Below are 9,813 nucleotides of genomic sequence, written 5' to 3'. Positions count from 1 at the left end.
TTTGACTAGGTTCCCATCGACTCGTTTCATAATATGCTGCACGTCAACAATACCGTCAGCAGCCCATTCAGATTTTACCTCATCTGCGGGGATATCCACCAAGTCCCTACATGTCACAACACCCTTACTATAGTTCAGAGTGGAGTGGAGCTCGGCCTCGATAGCGTACTCTCCGAGACAGGTTGCTTTACTAAGAGAAGCGACTTGATGGGAACTAGAAGTCTCAACTAACAGAGTCCCATTGCGAAGTCGCTTCACAGATTTAAGTGTTCCTGCAATCCCCTCAAGACCCTTGTGGATGTAATAGGGAGAAACCCTCTCAAAGCTACCCTGCTTCCATTTAATAATCAAAAACACATTCTGATTATCAGCATGTGCTCTGTTACGACAGTCTGATAAACCTCGATCAACACCAGGCGCTGGAGGACTCGCAGTACGAAGTCGCTTCTTCGATGGGGTGTGTTTTCCTACCAGTGGCCCACCCAAGCCACTGCTAGGGGGAAATGTATAGGTCGAAGGGTCCATTGCGGTCCCACGAGCAGCTAGGGAACTAAAGGTCCGCTCAGACAGAGCCCTGCATGCCTGAGGAAGCCTGATACAACTGGGGTGCGGCAGGTGCCCCAGAGGTTGCCCGCTTGCGACTGTTCCACCCCAACAGCCATGCATCTCATAGGCGCGGAGCACACCGGAAGATTGAGGGGTTTTTATAGAGGTTGTCCTTCCTCGCAATCCAGGCGGTCAAGCCAAGATTACCATTCCCCGCAGCACACAACATTCCACCACCGCGCCATACAGTGGTCGCTGAAGCATGTCCGGGGGTTACGGTGACAGGAAACTGGCGGCGGCGACCAGTCCCCAGCTCAGGACCCCGGGGTCGCCAAGCCCGTACTCAGAAAATGAATGCTGAGAACCTGGGGGGCAGTGGTAGGCCAAGTGGTCTGAGAAACATATTGGCCACGTTTCCATTGCCGATATTTGCCCCCTCAGAGTTTTCCCCACATAAATCCTATCGATGCGGCTGGCAGTTTGTGCGGTGTAATACGTAAAGCAGCTTTGGTCCCCATGTAGTATTTCCCATGCGTCCTCCAGTTCGAGTTGACGCACTGTTTCTGCGAGAGTTGGACAACCATTAAAATTCGGCCTGTGATCTTTAGGCTTTAAAACGCAGTTGAAGTCACCCCCAAGTACCACGTCTTCTGTATTCCGTCGTAACAGATATAACAGGTCAGTAACAAAGAACTGGGCTCTGCGCACTCTATTTTGATTACCAGAAGGGGCGTAGATGTTTATAAATCGTATACCGTGAATTAGACACGAAATGCCTCTCCCGTTTTCCAGTAGTTCGACGTCAGAGATGGTCACTCCCTCTTTGATTAGGAAAGCAGTACCGGAGGAGCTATCCGGAGTGGTGTTTTTTTACCACTTCTTAGCCAGGAATGTCTAGGTGAAGGTTGTCGTCCACCTCCTGCAGCATCAGAATGTCCGCGTCACAGCTGTGTAAAGGTAGTCGCGAAGACTGTACAGCTTCTGAGTCGAGGTAATTTTATTGATATTTAACGTGGTTAACTTGTAGTCCTGAAACGGAGGAGGCATTGCCAGCTAGTGGTGCGAAGTCTCAATCAAAGTATGGAAGGGAGACGTCGGTGGGAACCATTAATAAGTATCAGAAAAGTAATCAGCGTCCCCTGTCGAAGTTGTTGAAACAGGTCCTGTCCTATTGAGTTCTTCATCCCTCACAGCTGAGGAAGTACCTTTCGCCGAGCCGACCTTACCCGTTTCAGTGTCCACTGACATGCCTTCTACGTCATCTGCCCAGTCGCCAACATTAACTGAGCTCCTCTTGGTGTGTGAGACTGTCTCAGCCAGACGGAGGTGTGTGGAGCTATCCCTGAAGACCCGTCGTGTAGTCTTTTCCCCTTCAGCGAGAGCGTGGTCTCTGACCTCTGGATGGGGCTTAGTGGTGTCTGCCACATCGCTGGTGCGTGCCACTCAGTTGCTTCTCATCAGGGTTTCCATGTAGGGCATCGGGAAGGTCACGGGCAATTTGCAAACCTTTCTCACGCAAACTTGGTGCAGTTTGCTCGGCATTCTTGTGGGCTATCCTCCTTTTCTTATGTTTCTTCGGCGAACTGCCTCGCCTTCCATTTTCGTCAGCCTCTGGAGATGAAACGCTATCTTGCCCAGCAGTTAATCCTGCCGTTTGCACTGAGACAGGCATCTGTTTGTTGCCAGTGTCCGAATTGTTGATGTTTCCTAGGGATTGTACATCACAGTGAAGGCTGGCCAAATTCGTACCCACTGGCTCGTTAGTTTCCGTTGGAACCTCAGGGGTTACATCAGTGATGTCCTCTGTGGTGGAAGTTTCCATTAGCGTCACTTGGTCGTCGTCCAAGGCGTTGGAGATTGTGTCCACAACTGAATTTTCCACGTTGGCCATGTTCGTGCGGGCTGCCGCCACATATGTCAGCGGTACTGAAGTCATCGTATTAGCTGTAGCTAGCACGGTGTCTGCTGGTGGCAACTGCGTCACCCTTCGTTGGCTACATTGAGCACGAACGTGATCCGTGGCTCCGCACACAGAGCAGGTACGCGGTTGACCGTCATATATGACTATCGCCCTGTATCCACAAATAGTAACGTAAGATGGTATGTGCCTCTGCAGCTCCATTTTAACCTGCCGAACACCGTTCAGGACAGGAATCTTAAACGTCGCCCATTTTTCAGCAATATTGCTAACAACTTTACCATAATTTTTGAGCACCGCGTTGATTTCAGCCGCAGGTACTTCAAATGGTAACTCAAAAATTCTTTGTTCGTGAGGTTAGAATAACAGTCCTCTGGGCCGGATTTGAACCAGCGACCTATGGATAACTGTGAATCCTCCACTACAGTCCACCGCTCTACCAACTTTTTTTGTTTTTTTTTACATTTTTTTTGCCTTTCGCGGGCAATTGCTCTACCATTTTTTTTTCACGCTGACCACTTTTTTTTATAACAAACGTAAACTGCTTCTAGCATTTTTTTTTAATATATAAGACGATGACTTTATAAAATAATTTTTTTTCTAGGAAACATAAATAATAGGACTTTTTTTACATAATAGTGAAAAAAATAAGATAACCTACTTCTGTCAGTACAAAACAATAACGGTCTACGTTCCTCTTTCAGGCGCGTACCTCGCTAATCCCGTCATACCTCGCGTTGGTGTCGGGTACGTCTTCACGTGTGTTTGTGGATCCTCTCCACTGTCCTGGTCTTTTCTTGTTCTGATACTTATAGACAATAATTACATTCTCCTACCCGGGACACCCCAACTGGGTGGGGGATCAAGCAAGGCACTTCCTAATAAATTTGCGTAATATGTTCGATATCTCGGATGTCTCATAAGCTGCGAGTGATGTTCCTGTAGTAAGGCCCAAAAGTCAAGCACATTCTTACTGCCGTCTCGGAAAAGATAACACACAGTCAAACCTCGAATCCAAGTCACTGTGTTTGTCTTCGTTCGGGGATAATATGTCCTATCTGGGAGAAGTAGTGTGCGTGGCTCTATTGTTTGCTGCCCCACCCGAAGGAGGAAGGCGATCATTTTTTTGACCAAACACCATACGTCCGCCGAAGGACCGCATATCAGGCGATGCTCCTCAGTGTCTACAACATTGCACTGCGGACACAGTGGCTCGTCCGCCATAGGAATTGTATGCAACCTGGAACGAGTCACGTATTTCCAATTTACCACCTGATACCACAGTGCGCGCGTTCCCGTATCAAGGTGTGGGTGGTGCACTGTACGTCATACCACTGACCACGTAACTGTTGGTTTGCGGCGCTCTACGGTATTATTCGGCCGTCGTCGAGTCAAGATGTGATATATATCACGTGCCGTTGCCGTCCTGGTAGTCGGTAGTTCCATATGTACATAACTGTGTTGCACAAAGAAGGTTCGCATATGGGCAAGCGACGGTGAGATGTGAGCCACCGCTACAGGAGCCGAACGAGAAGGTGGAGCGAGTTCGTCTATCAAGCTGCCCGTCAGACTTGTCTGGTGTCGTGTCCACATCTTTATCATTGTGGTTACATAAATAGCCACTGCTCGGTCGCGTACGTGGACTAGTCCAAGACCTCCACGACTACGAGGAAGGGTGAGGGTTTCGTATCCTACCTTAAAAAGCAGACCTGTGCTCACAAAATATCCTAGTTCCACCAGGATTCGGCGGGCCAATACCACCGGCATAGGAAGAACTTGTGCAAGGTGGGGGATGCGAGAGGCTAGATAAGTGTTGGCAAAGGTGACCCGTTGTATCATATCCAGTGCCCTTAACCTGTGACTTCGGACACTCGCACGAATTGTTTGCAGAAGATGTCTGTAACTCAGTGCCACCGTGCGTCTAACGTCTGTAGTGAAGATAATTCCTAGGCATTTAATCTTGTTGATCGGCTGTAATTGTGCTACACTTCCTGTCGGGAGTCCTCTCCCGATGTTCATCGCTCCCGACTTTGCCATGTTCAGGCGACTTCCCGTAGCCATACAATACAAATTAATCCATGCAAGGCCGCTCTTGCCTCGTCGCCTGACCGTGCTAAAAACACTAGGTCATTTGCGTATGTTCGGCATATAAACTTGTGCCTTATCGTCATTCCTTGGAGTCGATTCCGGAGCCCGCAAAGCAGCGGCTCGACAGCGATGGCATACAATATCTTTGACAGCGGGCACCCTTGTCTGACATATCGTGAGATGGTGATGGGCCCCACCAAGCGTCCATTGATGAGCACTTTGGATGCGGCTCCGTGGAGTATTCTCATGACGACGGTGACAAAACTTTCCGGAAACTTCATTTTCGTCATCACGTCCGTGAGATAAGCATGACTCAGCCTGTCAAATACGCGATCGAAGTCTATCGATACCAATACAGCCAGGAGACGACATGTTGAAGCCAGTGCGATAACATCGCGGTAGTCGCTGAGTGCCGTTTGTATATTGCTAGCTCCTCCTAGCTGGTTTTGGTTGAGTGAAGTCACTTGGCGTATCACGCGTTTAAAGCGTGCTGCAAGTATCCTGGCGTAGATCTTGTAGTCGCAATTAAGAAGTGTCAGTGGCCGGTAGGCCTGTATCCCTGTGCCGCCAGATGGTTTGTGGATGGGGATGATCATTCCTTCCACGAAGGAGGGTGGAAGAGGCACTTTGGGAGACATCAATTCGCAGTACATGGCAGTCCATCGTGGAATCATGAGATCTTTAAATGTACGATAGAACTCTAACGGAAACCCGTCGGGCCCCGGAGATTTGTGCGACGCTCCCTTATCAATCGCTTCCATTACGTCGTCAACTGTGATTTCACCTGTTAACTCCAGGTTGGCAGACTCGTCGAGACACGCGGAGAGCGTTCGTCGGACCTCATGAAAGGCTGCCTGATCGTGTTTCGCTTCTTCATAGAGATGACCGTAGTGTTCCAAGAAAGCGTTGGCAATGTCTTTTTGCTTTGTCATGCGGCGACAATCTGGCAGTACGACCGTCTGTATTAACGTTGTGCGGCTACGTTGTTTTTCTCTGATAACGTGATACATCGACGGAGATTCTCCACGGACTCGTTCAAAGGCCCTTGCACGGATTGCGACACCCTCCAGTCGGCGGCGCGTTATGGAAATTATTTGGGCCTGTGCTCGTTTTATACCGGCACGACGCTCCTGTGAAGGTGCTTGTACAGAAAGTTCGCGGAGCATCGTGAAATAAAATTCCGTCGTGTATCGCCTCCACATCATCTGTTCCCTTCCGTATCCAATTAACTCTCGGCGCAATGGAGGCTTAACGCATTCCAGCCACCACTGCAACGTTGTCGGATATGTCTGGAGGCGTCGTTCACACACATGCCAAGTGTCTTCGACTAAACATCTGCACTCACGTTCCCTAAGGTGTGCTGTATTCAGTTTCCAAACACTGCGACTCCTCCACACTTGTTGGCGACTCAGGGAGACCGTGCATATATATGCTATGTGATCTGAAAAGGCGTCAGGCCACAATTCCGCATCGAGGATCGCAGGTTCGAGACGACGTGTTACGTAAATGCGATCGAGACGACTTGCAGTGTGACTCGTGACGTAGGTGTATCCACGTCTGTCGCCATGTATCTTCTCCCATGTATCAATGAGATTCATGTCCTGTATGAGTTGCCGCAGCTCCGGGCAAGAAGTATAACGTGGGAGTTGATCTTTTGGTGCGAGCACGCAGTTGAAGTCGCCTCCAAATAAGACATGTTCATACCGACGTAAAATAGTGTTGCAATCTCCTATGCGTAAAATCAGGATCGGTCGCGCCGTCTGTCTGACCCCGACGGTGCGTAAATGTTAACAACCCGTACTCCCAGCACTGTGAACGCCAGTCCTCGCGCTGACGGCAGGTAAACCACGTCCTCGGCTACTATGCCGCTACGTAGAAGTATCGCTGTTCCGCTGCCGCCGTCGGTAGTAGGTGTAATGTACGTATCGTACTCACAGAGGTCGGGGAAGCTCTCAACACATACTTCCTGCAGCAGAGTGATGTCGACGTCTGACGCATGCAACATGTCTCGTAATAATAGCACCTCCGTCCCTGTCTTTCGTTTCCACACACTGCTACTCAGCGCGGCCATATAGACGCACAGGAAATGCAGTCATCGGCTGCAACTGCACAGTCTGGCTTTAGCTGCCGCAGCGGTCGCACGCTCCTCAAGTTTGATCCGTGAACGTTCAGTGTTTACTTACGCCAGTGTTTTCGTGTTTTGTGCTCTTTTATTGACGTTTTGCACGTGAATTAAGCGTTATCAATTGAGCATTTGGTCTTCTTTCGTGTTATCTTTCTACGAAGTGCCGTTGGGATTTCGGCGTTGTCCGAGATTTCTTCGCTGCAGAACACCATGGCAAACCCCGTGAGAAAAACACCGTGATTTTCACCTTCGACAAGTACACCCGTCGAGTACAGCCCTCTGCACTTGAAATACACGACTGGAATACCGAGGTAATTGGCCTTCATTCTGAATCTGTTCATACCATGCAGCTGGACTCTGATGAATACTGCATTTTTGTAAAGTTTAACGATTCCGTCAGTGTAGACCACTTTCTGGCAAAATATGGTTATGAAACGGAATTTATACACCGTGATGGTACTAAAAGTACTGTCAAACTCCGGAATTCCGAGTCCGTAATTGGGAATGTTAGGGTTTTGAATATTCACATAGAAGTAGACAAATCGAAAATTAAAGATGTCCTTTCAAAGTATGGGGTTGTCAGGCAAATAGTCAGCGAAAGGTGGGCTTCACATTTAAAGCTGCAGTGCTTTAACGGCATTCGCTCCGTGGAGATGGAAGTGAAAGCAAACATTCCCTCCCACATCTTTGTTGACGGGCACAAGGCGCATGTTATGTACTCAGGGCAAACCCCTACATGTCATGTATGTAACAAGTCTGGTCACCTCCTTCAGGACTGCCCTCGCCGTGTATTTGTGCTAACAAATAACCTTACGCAACGCCGGAAATTAACGCTCAACGATTTGTTGCCAGCCAGTAATACAACAGAGGCCGAAGCCCAGTACTGAAGATCTGTTGGAAGTGGACAAAGGAGATCGAATGAAGGTCGATGTGGCTCCCACTTCCGCATAAGGACTTACACCGCCACGAACAGATAGTGACGCAGCGGGTAGTGACTTTTCACGGAAATGTGACCCTGAGCCTGAGGTCACGGCTGAAATAACCGCATCAAGTGCACAACCCATACAGTGCGAACCGTACGAGGAAGTACCAAGTAAACAACCTGCTGACTCCGAAGCGAAACGCCGCGCCGAAGGAGGAAATAAACAAGCATCACCGCCTCGACAGCAAGACAACACAACAGACACCACGCCGGAACCAAACATTGACGACTCGCAAGCCACGGCCGTTGCCCCATTCAGCCACCGCCGGCGGCTGCGACCGACACCGGGTCTTCCTGTCACGCGTCATTAACCCTGCTGTTCTGTTCACTTTTACTTGACATATATACTGTTCGGGTCAATATGACCCGACATATCAAAATGCTTTAGAAACATAAATTTTGGTACAGTTTTAGCTATCGACATTGTTGTTCTATTCCAGTACCTTGTTAGTAATAATAATAATAATAATAATAATAATAATAATGGTAATAATAATAATAATAACAATGCATACAACTTTATTGAGGGATATTTTTCATTTAAATATGCACATAAATTTGAAACAACAGACAGTTTCCATTACAGGCATTCAACTTAGAAAGCACTACAGTTTTTCCATACTTCTATTCTTATTGTTGACAGTTTAGACGTAAGTATTGACATTTTCTAACAACAGACAGTTGTCATTACAGATATTCATCTTAGAGCACACTACAGTACAGAACACACTACAGTTTTTTTATTACATTCCAACATAGAAAGCACTACAACTTTAGAATCCTCTCTTCTTACTGATTGTAGTTTAGGCACAAGTATTCACATAAATTTGAAACAACAGAATTTTCAATACAATCATCTTATAAAATACTACAGTTCTTTTCTTACTGCTTGCACTGTGGACACAAGTAGGTTACATGTTTCTTGCAAATATGTTTACTACATTTTCCACACACCATGTTTGTTTTATTGTCATTACTTGATGGACAGAACTTACAGCGTGCACGTTTTGTAGATTTTCTTGTTGTTACCGATTCTGACACACCACCCACATCATTCGGGTTTTGGATGCTTGTGACCATTCTCAAAGAATCTTCTGTTCTTGGGAAATGCGTTCTTGATGCAATATGTTCTTTTATCAGTGACTTTCCAAGTTCCTCCAAGAATATTCTCCTTCTAGTCAATTTGCTTGCATTCCAATTAGGGTCAACCGAAATCCACAAAACGTATGCATTATAAGCAGAAACATCAAGAATATTGTAGAAAACTATCATTGGCCACCTATTACTTTTTCGTTTGCATGTATATGTACCTAATAACTGATCAAGCGTGTCTACAGCACCTTTGGTTGAATTATAGTCCAAAATCATTTTTGGCTTCTTATCAGCCCTGTCACTGATTTCCGCATCATGGTGGAGAGTGCTCATAAGTACAACATTCTTGTGTCTCTTAGGAATATAATTAACCACAGTAGTGTCATTTGTGAAGTAAAATGAAGAGCTGTGTACCTCCTTGTTGGTCATTTTGTGTGGAAGCTCCGGCTTATTTTTCCGTATAGTTCCCAACATAGTCAATTTCCTTTTCAGAAGCAGCTGCCCCAAATTGTACGACGTAAAAAAGTTGTCACACGTGATATTCTGACCACGTAACTCAGAAGTGAGATCAGATACCACCCTCATTCCCTGATTTCTTTCTGGTGCCGCTCCACTCACCTTTCCTGTATAAATTTGGGCTTTCAGTACGTATGAAGTTTTGCTGTCACACATGGTCCATATTTTGATCCCATATTTTGCCGGTTTACTTGGGATATACTGCTTGAATGGACAGCGACCTCTAAATGCTACTAACTGCTCGTCAACAGTAACATTTTCTCCTGGATTATACAGTTTAGGAAGGACCTCTACCCACTTCTCCCAAATACTACGAATTGCGGCAAGTTTGTCAGTACGTCGTCTTTCCTCTCTAGTAGATTTCTTGTCAAATCGCAGGACACGTGATATCTTACAGAATGTTTCATGAGACATGGTTGCTCGAAATATGTTTCGCCCAGTATCTTTATCCCACAAACTTTTTGTAGACTCCCCATGAGATCGATATACACCCGCTAGGAGTAAGAGTCCTAAGTATGCATGGAAAACAGAACCATCAATATCTGT

Source organism: Schistocerca cancellata, chromosome 2, assembly GCF_023864275.1.
Source record: "Schistocerca cancellata isolate TAMUIC-IGC-003103 chromosome 2, iqSchCanc2.1, whole genome shotgun sequence".
Lineage (NCBI taxonomy): Eukaryota > Metazoa > Arthropoda > Insecta > Orthoptera > Acrididae > Schistocerca > Schistocerca cancellata.
Note: the sequence above shows the minus strand (reverse complement) of the source record.